Consider the following 19,466-nt stretch of genomic DNA (forward strand, 5'->3'; position numbering starts at 1 on the left):
TTCCTCTCTTCTTCTTTATTGTTCCCTGATTTGATAAGAAGAAACCTCCTATACAGCTGCACTGGGGGATGTGCACGAGTGATTATAGATAGTACGGCCAGGCATAGCTGTCACCTGTTGTGCTGAAACCCCCTTGTTTGGAAAGCTGATCCCATCTCCCGTTTCTCGGGTTTCCACAAAGCTGTCAGAGAGTCGTGAAGCTCTGTGTCTCCTTCCATCCGTCTCTCATCCATCTCTCACGGCCCTCGATCACAAAGAAAGGTCGGCTTTCATCAGTTTGTTCTCTGTTAAGGCCTCAGCGGCTTTTGAACACCTCTTTGGAGAATGTTTTAGTTCAGACATCTGCATGAATATGGACAGGATTTGCCAACAAACAAATGTTACACCCCTTTCCTATTAAACCCCAGCAGAATAACTGTTTTTGTGGGTTGCAGTTACATAACAACAACTCGCCAGATTACTTTTATCCCCCAGAAATGAGCTTTAAAATGTTTGCTCCTTCCTGTTTGCAGTAAAATACTGCATGAAAACATATGCGTGACAGGACTGCAGATAAGTGATACATTGTTCTTTGTTTCCCAGTGTTTGTGAGGTTTATTTTGGCTATGATTGCTGAGGACTGCATTCAAATAATTGATAGAAAAAAAATTAACATACTGCAATAATGATCCAACAAGACAATGTCAAGTGATTGACAGTGATTTCCAAAACACACCCATAGCAATTTAGAGAATCTCATAATCATGTGCAATCATCTCTCAGGAAATGTTTTGTGACACATGAACAGCACATCTACAACCATGTGAGAATGAGAAGGTGGGCACTTTGCATACATGTACACTGCCACATCTGTGGGAAGGTCTCACACACACACACACACACACACACACACACACACACACACACACACACACACACACACACACACACACACACAGTGTGATTCTTTGAGGATGAGTTGGTGAGCAGACAGGAAGTCCACACGCTACCATTCCACATGAATAGAACGCTGCTCCCAGAGCAGAGAAATAACGAGGGCTTTATATATAACTGTGACCTCTGACCTGCCAGTTTACCAGTGAAAAAAAGCAGCTTCATCAGTGTGTCACAACAATGACACAACAAAAACAATAGAATAGTGTCCCATGGGAAATTAACGGAGGGGTATTTACCCTAAAAATAAGGACACAGCTGAGGAGTAGTACACTTTGGACACAAATATTATAGATTAGGGTCTGATCTACATGGTTTTGTTATTTTTTCTTACTATTTAAATTAATGTTTGTTTGCAAACCAAAAAAAACTAGAAGAAAATAAGTAACTTTTAAGTTAAAAAATATAGATAGTTTTCAGAATGAGTGTGAAAGTTCACTCTTGACCTTGGAAATAGTAGTTTGACAAAATAATCTTAACTTGAAGTCCACTCAGGTCCACTAAATAGCATTTTCCAGAGCTTTCAGCCCATAATCTGTGGAAGGAGATTATTCAGACTCCAGAAATTGACAATGAAGTCTGTAACATGTGGTTGAAATCTCCCTAAAAAGTGGACACTGAGTTAAGATTATTTTACAAGAGTAGTTTTCCGTTGTTGAAAGAGCATACACAGTACATACGCACATTTCACGTCATTTTAAGTTTGCTGTTTGTTCCTTCTATTTCTTGTCATGACAACTGATTTCACACCTAACCTGTCATCATGCGGCCATTCTGCATTAGACGTGACTCATGTCCAGTCATATCCTGCTGACAACCACTTACAGTGTAGTCAGTTGTTGGAGGTGTAGAATACAATGTATTTTATATTATTTGTACACACTTTAGATTTATTTTACGCCTGCAGTTTGGTCTTGGAAAATGTATGAATCTAAATTCAGATAACTAAACTCTGATATAACCCGCCAAACACCTGTTCATTATACAAATGTGTCTGTGTGTATTTGGGGGTGTGTAGCTGAATGGTTATGTATGATGCAACATCTGTATCCTGTACCATGTTGTGTAATGGCAAAGATAACGATGATGGTGAGGTTTCCCAGCGTGCCCTGAAATGGCCTCCCCACAGCAACAGGTGCTGGTATGTGTGACAGTGTGTACTTGTGTGTACTTGTGTGTTGATGTGTCTGAGTGTGTTTGTGTGTATGTGCTCCCTCTAATCATCTATTTTCATGATTTACTGCCACAAAAATAGAGCCAATGGTGAAACAATTTTGGCCATATATGGGAATATTGCCATATTCCCATAAATGGGGACCTTGTTTACAGATTTCTCACTAGATTTATATTTAGTGACATTTTATTAAGTTTTATTGTGCATCTATAGTCATTATTTCACTCAACCAACTTGTAGGCCGTGTAGTAACATAACCAGCTCCACTAGTGTATCACTGTGTCATGACCAGAGTCTGAAATGAACTTTTCCACTGTCTGCCACTGTGGCAGGGAAGTATTTCTTTGTCTGCTTCTCACATTATGAGATTCAATTAATGTTAAAAATATGGACACAAAAACCATTACATGCATTGTCAATTCACAGTGAAGGGTACCTAACTAGAACAGTTTGAGTTTCTCAGAGAGTTGGAGCTGAATGCACCATAAGTTTACAAGGTGCACCTGAATGAACCATAAAGTCCCGTCGTTGCCCAAACGCTGTTGTCATTCCTCGCTTCCTTGCTTACATAACTCACAGGGAAGGCCAAATGTTGCCTGTTCTGTTGTTTCTCCGTCATCTCTGACTCTGGCAGTGGCCATGGTGTCTGGAAAAGTGCAGCTGCCGGCTACCGGTGAGCTAACATTACTCTATGTCTTTAGCTGCATACCTTCCGTTATGTGTGTTGTTTTTTTCTTCGGCCGCACGCTACGCAAGTAAGCAGGGGTGGAGAGTCACTGTCAATCAAAATGAAAAAAGGTTCTGCGGCTAATGGATGCAGATTTAGACAACTTTATTTATTCTTAGGGCATAAACGTTGCCTAGCTGTTACAAGCAACTTTTGCAAGTGTAGCTCTATCAAATCAAATGTCAAATGTCTTTCTGTTGTGAATTTTTCCTGTTCACCAAAGTGGCAGATGGCCTGACGATTTTACCCGCCACTGCCAACAATTTACCTGCATTTAGCGGGTACAGGGTGCTAATTTCAGATCTCGGTCATGGCTGCAATGAGACTCATATGTCTCTCCAAAACAATATTATACTGGTCCATAAATCCATAAACGGTGATAAATCAGAAATCAAAATAAGTCAAACACTTATCCTGTTCATGATAAGAAATAAAAAAATCGTGTCAATATCCATCCTTGCTGAGAGATAAAGAAAATACAGCTTATACCTGAACCTATTTCTTTGTCTGCTCCACTTGCCATTTGCTTTAGGTCTTTTTTTGGCTTCAGGATATTGAGCACAATTTTGAAAACCTTTATTGCAGTTGTGCGAAGAAAAACATTATTTTTGTAATAAAGATCCATTTTACTTCAATACTCAAGTCAATACTTTGCAACTTAGCGAGGTTAAATGTGAGATGAGGCCTCTCAGAAAAGTTGTGGAACAGGTTTGGAGCATTTAAGGAGAGCTTCTTTTTTTTACAGCTAATAGTGCAGTAGAAGCGCTACAAATCAATTCTGACAGCGAAGCAGGGCACTCCCTGGAATGAAAAAGGCAAATAACCAGAGGGTAGGAGAGGAAGGAGAGCATGTCAGTGTCTGTATGTGTGTAAATGTGTGTTTAGCAAGAGAGAGAGGCTTCCTGGAAGTAAGGGAAGTTAAAGTGGCCTCACCCAATGGTAACCATAGATTGGATCTACCATGGGACACACACATTCCTCCTCATTCTTCCTCAGTAATCAGTGCACTTCCCACTCCACAATGAACACTTCATGATAGCTTTAAAAAGTGTTTCTGTGTGACAGATATCGTGCGACTGGTCCAGTAATTCAGCAGCTTCTCCACTCTCTCCCTGTTATCTGTGTGTATTCATGAAGCCATTACTTGTAATCACGGTTCACCTATAATCGCTGACCATTTCTTCCGCCAGTGCATTTTTCTTTCTCTTAGACAAATTCCAGGGTGATTATCTTTCATTACAGCCCAATTCTCAAAGAAGAAGAAATATGCATCAGGCCCAATTAGTCCTCGAGGTCATGGAAACTTGCTTTCTTGTTGCTTATCGAACAAAAGAATGGAGGAGGAGGAGGGTAAATGGTTCTCTCTCTCTTGTCTCGCTTTCCAAGAAAAGTCTGCCAGTTAACAGCGGGCCAATCAGAAGGCTGGGCTTTAGGTTTCAGGACAAAGATCAAAAAGTTAGGCTACCAATAAGTAGGCAGACACTTGACACATGTCTAAATGTGTTCAGAACTCCAGTGTCAATGCAGATGTGACTGAACAGTTGGGCCTAGCCTGATAAAAGAGGGTTAAGAAGCATGCTTTGTGTGTGTGTGTGTGTGTGTGTGTGTGTGTGTGTGTGTGTGTGTGTGTGTGTGTGTGTGTGTGTGTGTGTGTGTGTGTGTCAGTGTTAATGCAACCTTGTCCCGAGCTATGGCAGGAAAGCAGATCCGCTGAAAAGAATTGGAGGAAATGCACAATACACTCCCCACAGACACATACACACACACACACACACACACACACACACACAGATATGCTGTGAAAGGATTATACATTCACACAGTACATCTCCCTACACAGGCTGAACACAAGCCACTCACAAAGCTCTGTATGCCTGTGACAACTTGAATCATCTCGCTTGTCAGTCAGAAACAGAACATACACACACGCAAACACACAATAATGTGGAAACTGGAGTTCCAGCTGTCCAAAGTAGGGCACCGCAGTGCCCATCACTCAAGGGCGTCACAGCAGGAGAGCTTTCATTGAAAAGTGCTGGGCAATTACCGGCAAAGAAGTCGTTGTCCACTTCTGTGTTCCTGTGCGAGGCCAGCTTCCCAGACACACTGAAGGGTCATTATCTGTGCATGAATGGAGATGACGCCACCTGCAGCCACTGCAGGCTGAAATACCCTACCAGTCACCTCTGCGAGGGATGTTTGCATCACCCGGGTGAACCGCAACATTACCGGCTATATTTACCGTCACTAATGGACGCGATATTAGGTTTTGTTCTGTGGAAAACGGGCAAATTTGTGATGGATTTATTGCGTTCACAGGTGGACATTTGAAACGCTGATGGTTATTTTTGGTTCGGTTGATTGGTAATGAGAGATGGTCATTGAAATATTTGGATATTATTATATATTTGCACTAGTTTTCCTAAGTTTGCATGTGCAGATAGGTTGCTCTGTGGATGACAATGTCAGTTTGGCGGTCACGGTACACCACTTTGGCCCAAACTTAAATCTCTCAGTAATTTATGGATGAAATTTGATTCAGGCTTTCATGTTCCCTTCAGAATGAATTGTAATCACTTTGGTGATCCTCTGACTTTAACTCTAGCACCATCATCAGGTAAAAATGTAATTTGTCTAATACCTGCTAAACTTATTTCTATCAGCCTCTGCTGTACTTGTGTTTAGTGCTAATTAGCAAATGCTAAACTAAGAGGGTAAACATTGTAAACATTATACCTGTTAAACATCCGCATGCTAGCAATGTGATTGCTGATGTTAGTTCAAAGCAGCACGGTGCCTAAGTACAGCATCACAGAGCTGCTAGCATGGCTTCAGACTCTTAAGTACGTTTTATGGCTGTGCGTAGAATCGATGGCTTACACCCGCAGACCCCTCTGCGTCTACGCCGGACGTAGCCTGACGTGCACCTCTCAAAAAATGTAACTACACGTCGCAGCGACGTACGTTGCTCGGCTGTGGCTGCGTAGCGTTGCATTTCCCCTGACTCATTTCCTCCGTAAACAACATGAAATCAAGGAGAGAGTTATCTTTTCCTGCTACAGATTTCCCACCTTGGTCAGAAAACACAGGGGAGACGCTTTGTTTCTCTCACTATGACTCTAGAGTCGCTACTCGCTCACCTTCCCCACATCTAACTCATTTCAGCTATTTTAATTGAGGCTGGCTCCACAGACTTGAATGCTGTTGATGAGACACGTGAGCATGTTAATGCAAGAGGCAGGTTGTTTTTTTTTCAAGTTTGGCTTCAGACACAAGGTTTTCAGTCTGTCAAAGAGAGAAGTTAACAAAGACAGCAAAACAACAACAACAAAAGAGAAAGAGAAATAATAGTGTGAGGGAGGATACCAACACCTGCGTTTCTGAACCTTTGGAAAGTACCCCCCTCCTACACACACACACACACACACACACACACACACACACACACACACACACACACACACACACACACACACAGAGAAACACACACACACTCCTGTGAAGAAAAGTGTTATGTTCTTTCCCTTTTATCACCATAGATACTCAGTTGAAGTTCTCCAAAGGGCCCTCGCAACCCACAGAGTAGCCAGTCTTTACCATTCTGCGTAACCGCCGGCAACAATACATACACTTGTTTGGCCGATTTGTTTTGTAGGTCTCCTTTGTGTATTAGCATGAAGAGAGAGAGAGAGTAGGGGTGAGGCGGGCTACAAGGGGGTCTGGGGTGTTTTCTATGCTGGGTTTGGACACTTTCTCGGGGCAGCGTGGGCAAAAACGGAGGGGCACATCTGAAGCTCAGCCAGAAAGAGGCCTAAAGCGACAGTCAATGTGTGTGTGTGTGTGTGTGTGTGTGTGTGTGTGTGTGTGTCGGCATATCTCTATGTCTATGTCTGTACCCATTTGTCTGGGTTGATAATCAGAGCCTGTTCTTTTATTTTGAACCTCTCTTTTGTCCTCTAAATCCAATCCCAATGTCTTTCTCTCTTTGAACTGACCTATAATCCCCCTATCCTTCAATACCACACAAGCCCATTGTCCCAGACACTACAAACTGAATAACACACACACACACACACACACACACACACACACACACACACACACACACACAGTCTTGCAGCCTGCTTCATTGTCCTGCCTCTGCTGTCCTATCCTAATGCTGTATTGGACTCATGCCTATGTAAACAAGCTTCCTGTCTGTCTGTCTGTCAGTCTTTCTGCATCCATTCATGTCACTGTGATCACTCTTTTCACTTTATTATGCCGCTCTCCATCTCTCCTCCTCCTCAGTCTTTATGTCCGACTTTTCTCCCACTCCTCTCTCCGTTCATGCTCTTGTGCTCTCTAAGCTGGGCTGAGCAATTAGTTAATGTACCCTCCACCCCAGGGGTGATTCTGGCACAGCCGACTGGCCGAGTGCTGGTCTGCGTCTGCGAGTGTGTGTGGCTTTGGCACGGCCACTGAGTGGGGTTGCTGTGCTAACAGCGGCCCATCCAGAGTGTTTTGGCACTGGCAGCATTTTGGACAGCCCTCACCTCTTCTCTCTGCACATTCACTCAACCATAGTAGCCAGGCCTCTGTCTGGGGCTCTAGTAAACAGCCTTTTAATTACCATAGGGAAAGCCCCAAATGCCCAAGAGATCCACATTGATACACATTTTTGGCCTGTACTGATTGATTGTACTGTGTGTGTGTTTTTTTTTACTGTACTTGTAGCCCAGTAAATGGCTATTTATTTATTTTTGGTTATGTATCCTAGTTGTGTTGAGGAAATATTTCAAAAACAAATGCATGATCAGACCAGATTCATAGTTGCAGCTACCAGTGTTGTGTAAACTCTCTCTAATTCAGAGATTAACATCGTCTTAAGGGCCATTTCAACATATACATTTACTATATTAGTAAAGTAACATGCAGAGGCAAGCTGTAAATGCTTTGCAAAATGTAAATGTACGCATTTCATTTCATTTCTTGATGTTCCTTGATACTCTGTTGCTTTTTACTTTGCAGGTCTTGGATGTATATTGTAATTGTCATTATACTACTGCTTATACTCCCTTTGTTAAAGTACTTACTTATCTGAATCAAGGGTCTAATAATAGATAATGTCACATGTTGAACATAGCACAAGACTCCTGGGACAAACTTGTTATTTTTAGTTATATAACTAAATAACACACCAATAGAGAATAGAGGGCTCTCACAGCAGTTATTTTATTGACGCATTATGTGAAACAACTTAACGTGATCAAAATGTAAACTAAAGGTTCATACAAGATTTCAGAATTCTATCAACACATTGATAAAATTACCCAACATCTGTGACGTGCTTGCTTGCTTTATTGTTTTGGTGTTTCCTAATGCATCGCATATTACGCATTTATAAAAAAAATATTCTCAAATTTGGCGTGGTGCAGTTTAATCTCAGCCCCACTTTGGTGCCTTTCAAGCCATGTTTGGTCCTGTGAGGGTGTAAAGGGCAGGTGTGCGCGTTATTGGAACCCTCTGTACTTTTTTAAAGGCTTTGAAGGACACCCAGCATGTATATCCACTCGGTAAAAACAACAAAGGGAAAGGCTGCGTCACAAAGGGACACCAGCGTGGACGAGATCGAGGTTGTTATTTTCATCAGTGTTGGGCAAGTTACTTTTAAAAAGTAATTAGTTACAGTTACTAGTTACCTCTTCCAAAAAGTAACTAAATTAGTTACTACAATACAAATTATGAAAGTAACAAGTTACTTCAGAAAGTAACTATTGCGTTACTTTCAAGTACATTTTTAAATGCTCAAATGTGACCCCACCTCCACCCTTCTTTAACGGAACTTAAAATATATGTGCATGTTCAATTATTTATATTATAATGAAATGGACACTTAATACAATACGTTATTAACAGAAACAATGTACACAAATCTAAACTATTTTAATGTTTCTGTGGGACAAAGTGAGTCTAGCCTCCAATCAAATACCTGTAGATATTATGTTTATATAGTGGATCATTACAAATAACACAATACCTCAACAGGCCACAACTGGGCAAAATTAAATTATGCTTGTTAAGCACTATACCAAAAATAAATAACAAATATATACACTCTTTGTAGTGCAAATAACGTAAGTGGCCTGATGTTTATACTTGTGCGCTGGTGTGTGCATGTGTGACCATGGTGGAAATCTGTAGCAGGAAAAGTTAACCCTCTCCTTGATTTCATAACGCCATACCTGTCTCTCTCTCGTTGACTGACTCGCTTGTGTTGTTTGTTGTGTGTCTGACTATGCGTGCTTTCGAACACCCGCCCAACTCTACCTCTGATTGGAGAGACTCAGAGATCTAGTTGGTCTGATGAAAAAAACAGCTTCAGATATAGAGGGTTTTCACCGACGTCACGTTCTGGGCGGTAACCTGGATGCGCGGCCATATTGGAGGCACTCGGTATAAACAACTGAATGGAGTAATGGAGTATTGTGCACTTTGGATACTTTAATACTTTATGTCTAAACAACAGAAGAGCTCATCAAAACGCGTCCAAGATGCAAAGGCATGGAAGGACTTGGACCACAAAGAAGGCGCAATACTTTGAGGAATTACAGTTTACTGGCGGTGCAGATCCTTACAAGTTGGCTCCCTCTTCTTGGATCCATGGCGACCCGGTGATTCTTCTTTCAGTTGCATATCTCGATATAGTCAACTACCTGGTTTTCTCGCCGAGCCCATACACAGCGGAAGTCCTTCAATCCTACAAAAGTTTGGAGGCTTATAACCAGATGGTGTGTGGATGGGTGAGGGAGACAGTACCAAGTCATTAATGACCAATGTGTTGTGAAGGCCAAAGTAAGTAATGCAATAACATCTTTAATCAACCTAACCTTAACTGTATGATATCATTGTGATACTCAAGGTGTAGCCAAGTGACTCTCAATGGTTGTTTTTTTCATTTCAAAGACCGAACAAGACAGAGTTTTCCCTCGTAGATCCTGGTTGAGCTTCCAACCACAAGCGCCTCCTTTCTTCTGATAACTTCTGGCATTCCTCTCCCTGGTTTTTAATAACTTTTGGAAGTCGATAATATTCCAAATGTTTTTCTCGGTCTGACCTATTGGTACAACCTAAAACACGGCAATAATTAACCATTTTCCTTGACGCCGTTCGGAATCTACTTCAGTGCCTGTGCTTTGTTGTGATGCGGAGTACCTCCAACATGGTGACTTCGGGTCTGATGACACGCCTGATGACGCGTCGTGAAAACCCTCTATAGTAACGCGCCACATTTTTTGGCAGTAACGGTAACGGCGTTATTAAGATGGGAAGAGTAATCAATTAGATTACTCGTTACTGAAAAAAAGTAACGCCGTTAGTAACGCCGTTATTTATAACACCTTTATTCCTATCACTGATTTTGATACATAGCATTGTGATCATCTTGCTTTTCTCTAGTGATCGGTGTCATGTGCTACAGCATTGCAAAAGCTACTCTTCTAAAGAAAGGGTGTTATAAATATACTAACTAAAGCCATCAGATAAATAAAAAAGTAAAAATGTTTATTTGACTCTAATGTATTCTCAGTCTCATAAAGCAGAAATACGATTAAAATATGAGTACTTCAAAATGATATTTCATCACAGTAGTGGAATAAGGACACTGTTTATTTCCATGCCTGAGTGCATTGACCTGCTACCGAAAAAATAAATGGTGGCTTCAAAATTACATATTTTGTTTTATCCAGGAGCCCACATTGTATTAGAAAAACTGAGGTAGATCACCATATTGTAACTGTACGTGTATGAATGTACTGAGTGAAGACTGAGTGAGAGTATGACCCTGGCTGCCTTGTATGATGCATAATGCATGTGTGTTTTTGTGTGTTGTGTTTTTCTCCATCCGTGCCGATGAGGCATCTGCTGTGGTCCAGGAGGTGACAGAGAGGTAGCAGCAACCTGAGCCAGGCTGGCTGATGACAGTCTCTGTCCATATGCCTGCTCTGAGGACACACACTCTCCTGGCAGGACACTCTCCCACACACTGGACTCTTCGGTACACACACACACATGCACGCACACACACACACACACACACACACACACACACACACAGTCAAACACTCATAAACAAACACTCAAGCTGCACCACGCTTGTGGTGCCACATCATCCGTGCAGGAGTGTGAAGGGAACTAAAGGGTAGCGGAGGTAGCGGTGTGTGCGCAGCCAAATCACCACATAATGGACTGTTCCGGGACCATCCAACCTGCCGACCATATGGGCTCAACACATCAGTGAAGCTAAGGAGCCAACACACAAATATAAGATCATACAAGTACATACAGACGTGTAAAGATAAGTCCATTTTTATGTTAAGTACACACTCTTCTACCACCTTATAGCAAATGTTATATAGGCATATGAAGTCAAACTTAAAATAGTAAAGCTTTCGTAATTCTAATGACGTAATTTGCATTATTTTTAATGCAATTACAGCTGGTCATGTTTTAAACTTTTCTTATTGTCAAAAAACAAACATTAAAAGACCTAAACCAACTACTAGCAACCATTGTCTGTGTATCCAAAGCCTGGTATAACTTAATCCTCTATGCCATAGAGCTCCATTCTCCAAAAACTCAAAACTCAAAACTAAAAACCAGTGAATCACACTGTTTTCCGCAGCTGAAAATAGTCCCCACCAAACACACTATTTACTCTTGTTGAATAACATTTGGTAAATACTACAGTACCCAGCTGTTTTAGGAAATTTAGCCTGTTTTTTTTAAATGAAAGGGCTTAAAAAAAGAAAAACATGGAAAAGCAGTCGTCATAACCACAAAGACATACGCTCGGTCACGGTGGGGCCTAAAGCTTGGTGATGTAGTGACTAACTGCTGTAGCTGCCAAGCTACCTTTAATCTTGCTAGTCAGTAACAATAGCTCTCGGAGCTTCATTTTAATTTCTCTCTACTGTTTTGCTTACTCCCAAGTGGCATTTTGTTCCCCATTGCACACTATTTCATTCAATTAAAAAAGGTTAGCTTAGCTTGGTTGCTAACAGGATAATGAGGTCTGTGGGGTAACAGTATTTTTATCAGTCACTTAGGATCATGACTGTAAACAAGTATTTAACTATTTACTTATGTTGTAACCATAATTCTCTATATTATGTAAATATGACTTTCTGATGCTAAAATGTGTTACTGAACTTTGCTAAATGACTTGATCTTACAACACATACTCAAGTGTTGCAGTTCTTTACGGCAGCTGAACAATTTCTTGTGGTGGTTTTCTGGATGCACATTACAGCAGAAACAGGTGTTCCTACCATTGTCCTTTCATCGCTGACAGCCTTTGTTCTGCGGGTGGTATCATCTGTGGAGGGAGAGTTGCATCTCCCGGTAATGTTTTTCATCAGCTACAGCTGTATCGGACGCTCTCCATTGATGTGAAAATGAGGGTCGCCAAGTAGCTCCTTCATCCATATTAGTGAGACAGAGAGGAGGAGCGCTGCTCATTATTCTGGCTCAGGTGGGAGAGCCTGTGTGTGTGTGTGTGTGTGTGTGTGTGTGTGTGTGTGTGTGTGTGTGTGTGTGTGTGTCAGAGAGCGCAAAGCATGAAGTTTTCCCCCCAAGTCCCACTATGAGGATTGATGGCCCAATTATGGGAGGTTTTAACCCCTGACTGAGAGATTGAACCATCACAGTGCAAAATTGCCATAGCGATATAAGAAAATTCTTGTCATCGGTGCAGAGATTGCATTGTGGTTAAAAGAAAATGCATAATATGTAAACAAATATATATTTTTAGCCACGCTAGGGATGGCAATGTCAGTCGGTCCACCACTTTGGTCCAGACTGAAATATCTCAACAATCACTGGATGGATTGCCATGAAGTTCTGTGCAGGCAGCCATGGCTCCCAAACAATGAAACAATCAGAGACAAGTGTATGTAAATGTATTGTTTACTGGGCCAAAAACAGCACATGTTCATTTTATCTTTACAAAAGCTCTACTCTAATGCCTGTGCTGATTTTCCTTAGCTGAGTATTCTGACAAAAATAGTGCATGTTCATGCATAAATAAAGTTTTCTGCTGCAACCTTTCCTCCATTTGGGATCTTTGCTGCAAACACAACTATTCCAGCTGCTTTTAGAAAATCTATACACTTTTAAGATTGAATATGAGATTAAATAATAAAAATGTACTTAGATACTTAGATGTTTTGTTTTGTTACCAGCAGCCCCCTCCTTTGTCTTCAAATCCCTCATCTCAATGTTTTTTTTTTAAAGAACACAAGCCTTTTTTCAGCATTTCTGAACTTGTGTTTTAGAGCACATATACAATGCAGGACGACAGAACTGTGCTATAGCAGAGAGGTGTTTAGCAGTAATGTTTGCGCATGTCAAATTACTTTTTTTTTTTATGCCTTTGGATTTCAACCCTATTTTCAACCCATTTACATAATTCTTGAATTCCTCTGACTCTTGGAAAGTGCTGAGGTTTACAAATAGAAAGAAGAGATGGAATTTAAATGTCCTCTATACGTAATCATAAAGCAGATTGAAGTGTGCCGACTCCTAACTGGTTGGATCTAGTTTGTTCTTTTCACGCGCTGAGGATGCTCCGGCAAGCAAGCTAAACAACAAATCCTTCAAGTGAAGCAAAAAATAAATTCTGTGAAAGGAAGTAGAAAGCCAAATGATGGAATATCATAAATCCTCAGTGATTCTGTGTCGCCTTTCGATAATGGATGCTGCTGAGGGTGGCAACTTTGATTATGGGTTTGTTCTGGATATTCAAATGAGTGTTCATGAGCAGCTGAATACACTTGTGACCTTGTCTATTTGCTGGCATGTCTGTGTCCACACCATACATCCTTCACCCCCTATAGAGATATAAATCTTTCATAAGCACCCTCACCTCGCCACATATAGCACATACCACCACAAGCCGCACACATGAACTGTAACATTTTATCTTAATGGCATGGTATGATTGATGATGAGTGCATCCTTTAATTATTCTGTCCTCCTATAATTACTCCATCTCAGTGGTTACAGTTATCCCTCTCATAAATTTCAGAGCATGTTGCGCCCAATGCAAGGAGGCAGTGGAATACAGGGAATACACTCTAGTTGGCACATGAAATAAAACAAAGGGAGAAGAACAATCTTTATTATAGTGTACTATTTTACTGTAACTGTCTTGTGGTTTATAAGTATCAAATTTAAACCCAGGGTAAATAAAGGCCCCTTCAACAAACAAGCAAATTATAGAAAAATACAGCTGCTAAATGGACTTTGTGGTAAGTGTTTTTTCTCAACTGCTGTTTCCATGGTCAAAAATGAACTTTGACCATCAGCTTTTATGTCAGCATGGACGATAAGTTGTGGAAGTACTCTGGGGGAAACACGAAATTTGAACATTTACTATTCTAACATCTTGGGAGTGGAATCATGTCACAAAAACAGCCATTGCCCAAAGGGAGGAAGTGGGGCCTTGTGACTCACATTACAAGAAGTGGATAAGTGCCTCAGGCTAAAAGTCACTTTTCAAGGTATAATAGCTGAGGTTAACAAAAAGCAGGGGGGGCCACACCCTTTCAGGTGGGCTCTCTCATGTGCTAATATTGCGGCATTAGAGCCTCCGGGGGGGGATTCAGGTATCAGATGCATTTACAGTTGAAAAACACCAACCAGACACTCATTAGGGATTGTATTGTTTCTAATAGTGTAAACACAACATGGACACATTATGAACTTACAAATGGTCTCTGACAACTCCTGAGGGAAATATCTGGCTCTTCAGATGCTAAATGCTGTTTACCAGCTATAGTTGCTGGCTTTGTCTGGTGGTAGGCAGAGAGGATACAGTGGTTTTATCAGAGCTCTTCTGCGTAAAAATGACAGCATCTAGAAATGTGGTTGATGACAGCTGGGAAACTGAACCAAAACAGTTACAACAAGCGACCCCTTTTACATAGTAATTTAATAATTGATTAGAGCAGCATTAAGGGTTTTCTTTGTAGACTTTAAACAGGACAACATTCAGTGAGCTGCTGCAAACCTGTTCAGTTTGTATTCCTGCTATCTCTCTGATTAATGCTTAGCTGTTATTTACAGTTTGAAGCAACTGCTCCCGCGCTCAGCATTATGTAATGGCTCAAGTGAAGGCTGCTATTTGATAGACTTATGTAAACAGCTCTCCTGCCGCTCTCTGGGTGACTCATTCCTGCTCAAACCTGCGCTTTGTGGGTGGCTGTGTGTTATTTAGTGTGTTCTTATGTCATGAGTGCACCAACGACCTCGGATGACGCTCGAGAAAATGTACAATCACTGCACCGTCGTCTGCACCCATGTAACCATAAAATGACAAACGCACACATGCAGACGGAGACCCTTGACCCTTGACATGTGGTGTAATTGGTTTTCCAGAGGCGATAGATGAACTGAAGAGCAAGACAAGGTTTCCTAAATTCACTTTTGATACAATGAAAGACAACTAGAACCTGATTCAGCATTTTACTTTGCATCCATCTCCTCTCTCCTCGTCTTTGTCTCAGCCTGTGCTAATGACAGTCTGTCCTCTGACAATGTTGTCATTCATGAGGAGAAGAGACGTGAACATTAAAAGACGTAAAGTGGGCGTACAGCTTGTTCAGCTGCTCCCAACTGGTCAAAAACTCAATTAATGCAGGTTTATTTTGCATGATCATAAAATGGTTTAAAGGCTGTAACTCTCGCTAATATTAAGCTTAGTTTAAAACCTGTATGATTCTCTATGATCCAAATGTTTCTTGCAACATTGGACTTCTTATTGTAAAGCTGCCTTGTTACCTGAGCGATCAACTGGGTGGGTACAAACGTTAATAATAATAATAATAATAATAATAATAATAAAAGAATGATGGCCAAAATTGCAAACATAAGACCCAGGTGTATACATTTTCTTTCAAGTCCTTGTTTAACAATCCTAACATCCTTGCCAGCTGGGGCCTCTATATTGTATGAATAAGCCATGGATGTATTCCTTTCCCCTTTTTGTTAAAACTTAGACCTGCCTAACATTTAACTGCAACAGCATCCATCTTATGACCTGATTTCCCATCATGTCAGCAGCCATTTTGTAGATGCTGCTGTTTGTAAGGCCAGACAAGCCACAGATGTCACTGTTGTGTTAATTGCTTTAATTATTATCTGACACACAGTCACACACATACTGTAAACACAATGCCTCTGTTTAGTTCTGGTTCATCCATATTACTGAGACCTAATGGATTTTCTCACCATCTTTAATCTCTCTCTCTCTCTCTGCATGAACACACACACATGCCATCACCTAAAGTGTGTATCTGACAGCCCTGCGATTACAGCACATTGCATCAGACTGCTGTTTGTGCCACGCTCTGCAATTCATAGACATCTCCTCCCTCTCTCTGCCACCCTGATACTGAATTGCTCCAAAATAATCGGCAACATTCCTTCCTTGTCTGTCAATCAATCGTAATCGAAGAATAACATGTATGTTTTGTGGGAAAGTGCTTCGGAATAAATCTAAACAAAACATAGATTATACATGCCATCTTTAATACGCAGTCAGTTTATGTGATGCTTACAAAAGCAGAGACATCCAACATTAGGACTAAGTGACATCAAGTCTAGACGCGATGAAGGTCAGTAAACAATGTTTGATTGCCAAAATTATCTACCAGATGAGCTCCTCAATGTTTCACAGCTATTATATGAATTGGATTTAATCTACTTTTGTGTAGCTCAGTTAAAGGAGTAGCAGACTTGGGAAATTTGCTGCATAACCATTGCTTAGTCCTAGTGCAGCGCTGCCTGGAAGGAGATGTTGGGGGCTTAAAACACCAATAAACCCCCAAAGCGGAGAATGGTAACTGGTTGGTAAGTGAAAAAGAGTTTATTTGAACAAAAACGTCTCTAGCAAGAGCAGGGGTGGCAGGGAGCTGGCCGGCTGGAGATGTCCTCGGAGGCACAGTGGAAAAACAGGCGTGGGAACTCAGGAACAGGATTGGCAGTGTGGCACACAAAGACAACTGGTAAGTTGACGGGACACAGGCAGAGATCCGAGAGTGCGAGAGAAAACTCAGATTGGACAGATAGTCTAGCTAGCTGTCTGGATTTACCCCGCAGAGATCTGAGGAGCAGTTAACCATAGTAAATCCACTGGAGTTAAAAATTCCAACACAAAGAAAGCACAAGGAAACAGACATCGCAAAAAGACATGCATCCGGCAGAATTTCCTGCGGCACCAGCGCAATCCCTGAAGTGGAACGTTGTGGATATAGACATCGGCTGCCTGGAGTAGCCATACACGCCCCCTGCCACACACACACCCTGCAGAGAGGAGAGGAGAAAAAAGCCACCAACAAAACCAGAACCAAACACAGAATCATAGCATTTGCTTTCTTGCCAAATGTTAGATGTAAAGATACCACTCTCATATATGCACACTCAATATGAAGCTAGAGCCAGAAGACAGTTAGCTTAGCTTAGCATAAAGACTAAACAGTGAGAACCAGAGGCCATCTTGCGATGGGATGGGGGGGGGGGGGAGAGATCTGTCTCTGCATGCAGACTTGGCTTGGTTTGTCAAAAAAACATTTCAACATTTGGCTAAGGAGTCCAAAGAAATTATCTTTTTAAAAAAAGAATAATCTCTTTACGAGGGGAGTTTTGTATTGTGTACTCCTACATTTTTGTCCCCTTTACCCTGAAGTAGTGAGCAGACAGACAGACGGAGAACACAGTGGTAGTGGCTGATCATTGCATTATTCATGCTCATGCAATGGCCTCAAGCTCAGTCCGTATGGTGAGCTAGACCATGCAGCACAGTAGGGTAATGTAGCCATAATAAAGAAGCAAACAATAAGCACTAAACAAGTGCATTCAGACACAGGAAATCATGTGCACACTCCTCTTTCACTGCCAGCGTCAATTCAGAAACACTTGCAGTCTAACATCTCCACATCCCACTCATGACCCTGTCTTTCCCCCCCCCTCCCCTTTTTCCCTTCTTCACTCCACTGAGCTTTTGAAGCACGTTCCCTTTTCATCCCTCCTCCTAGCTCTAAAAGGTTGATCTGTGACTGAGCTTGTTGCGTCTTTTATTGGCGTCTCGCAGCAGCCCGGGGACAAAGGGCAGCTGAAATGCCACAATGTCTCTGTATTCTGCCTGTGCGCAGATGCAAACGCATGAAAAGAAGACTGACATTTAATCATTCGCGCTGAAAAGCTGAAATACAGTAGAGGATGGATAGAGGCAGACAAGGAGGATGAGGATGAAGGAGGGGGTGGATGGGGGCTTATTCTGTAATTGATTATGCTAAATCATAAGCTAAAGGAGAGGCTAAACAGCAGATAACCAGGGGAGAGACAGAACCCTCTGTGGAGGGTTTCACCATCTGATCTTGATTCGTTTTTCGTTGTTTTTTTCCTTCCACATGCATCTTTCAGTTCACAACTTTACTCATTCCTTTGTGTGCTTCAGAAGCAATCCTGTCTCAGCCTATAGGGCAAAGGTCAGTTAGCCGCCACCTCTTAAATCCACTGTGTGTGTATTTGAGTAGGTGTGTGTGTATGTGACAGTGTATGTTAATCCTGTATCCATATCTACTAATCTGTCTCTGCTGTCTGTCTGATCCCTGACTCCCCACACATCTAATCTCAACATCCTTCCGCCCACCAAACACTCTGCTACTGTGTGTGTGTGTTTGTTTGTTTGTTTGTTGGTGTGCGTGTGTGCTTTCGGGATTAATATGTCAAATTCTTGTTGAGAGTAATAAGTTCCATATACTAAATGAGAGTCTTTCATTTCATTACCAGTCACAATGGATATCTGGTACTATCTCTCCCGGCTCTGAAAGGGTTAAAATAGGATCCTTTTAAAACACAAATCAATGCACCAATGAGCCTCTGAGGACATTTCACCATTACTGTACCTCACCATCAGCAATGACCTCTATCTCTTTGGGAAATTTTTGGTGATCTGATTTGGTAAATCAGTGGTGTAGTCTAATGTATTGTAGTGGGTATACTGTACTATATATATATGCACACACTATAAAATATTTTACTACCTTTCGATCAATTTGTCTTTCATCAGTTTTTCCAGCCAAATTCATTTACAATTCCCATTTTAGTTATAAAGAAAGACATCGCCTTGCTTCTCCCTAATTGGAAGAGGGGGTGTTTTGAATAAATGTGGGACACAAAATCAATGGAGCTTAGATCAGGCCGCTGCTCTAGCTTCGGCAAATGTAAATGTCACACAACTGGCCCGCTCGCTGCTATGGAAACTAAAGGGCGTCCGAAGGTCGCCTCACTTCAAGAAAGCACTAATACATGCATGCTATGGGCTGTTGTAGGCCCACCTGGAGATGAAAGGATGCAAACAGGGGAGGAGATAGGGATGTGGGGGGGGGGGATGATCGGGCAGATGGATACAGTACGCTCACTCGCACAATATCCCAAGAGAGCTCACAGCATCGCAGACTGTGTTTTTGTGGATTCACTGAGCGTGTCCTAAAAGACAATCCCATCTTTAGCCTGACTGCACACCCACACCTCTGCTCATCCTCTGTCTGGAGCAAAAGAAGATTGGAATATTCTCAACTCAGCATGTTG

The sequence above is a fragment of the Sander vitreus genome, chromosome 23 (genome assembly GCF_031162955.1).
Source record: "Sander vitreus isolate 19-12246 chromosome 23, sanVit1, whole genome shotgun sequence".
Lineage (NCBI taxonomy): Eukaryota > Metazoa > Chordata > Actinopteri > Perciformes > Percidae > Sander > Sander vitreus.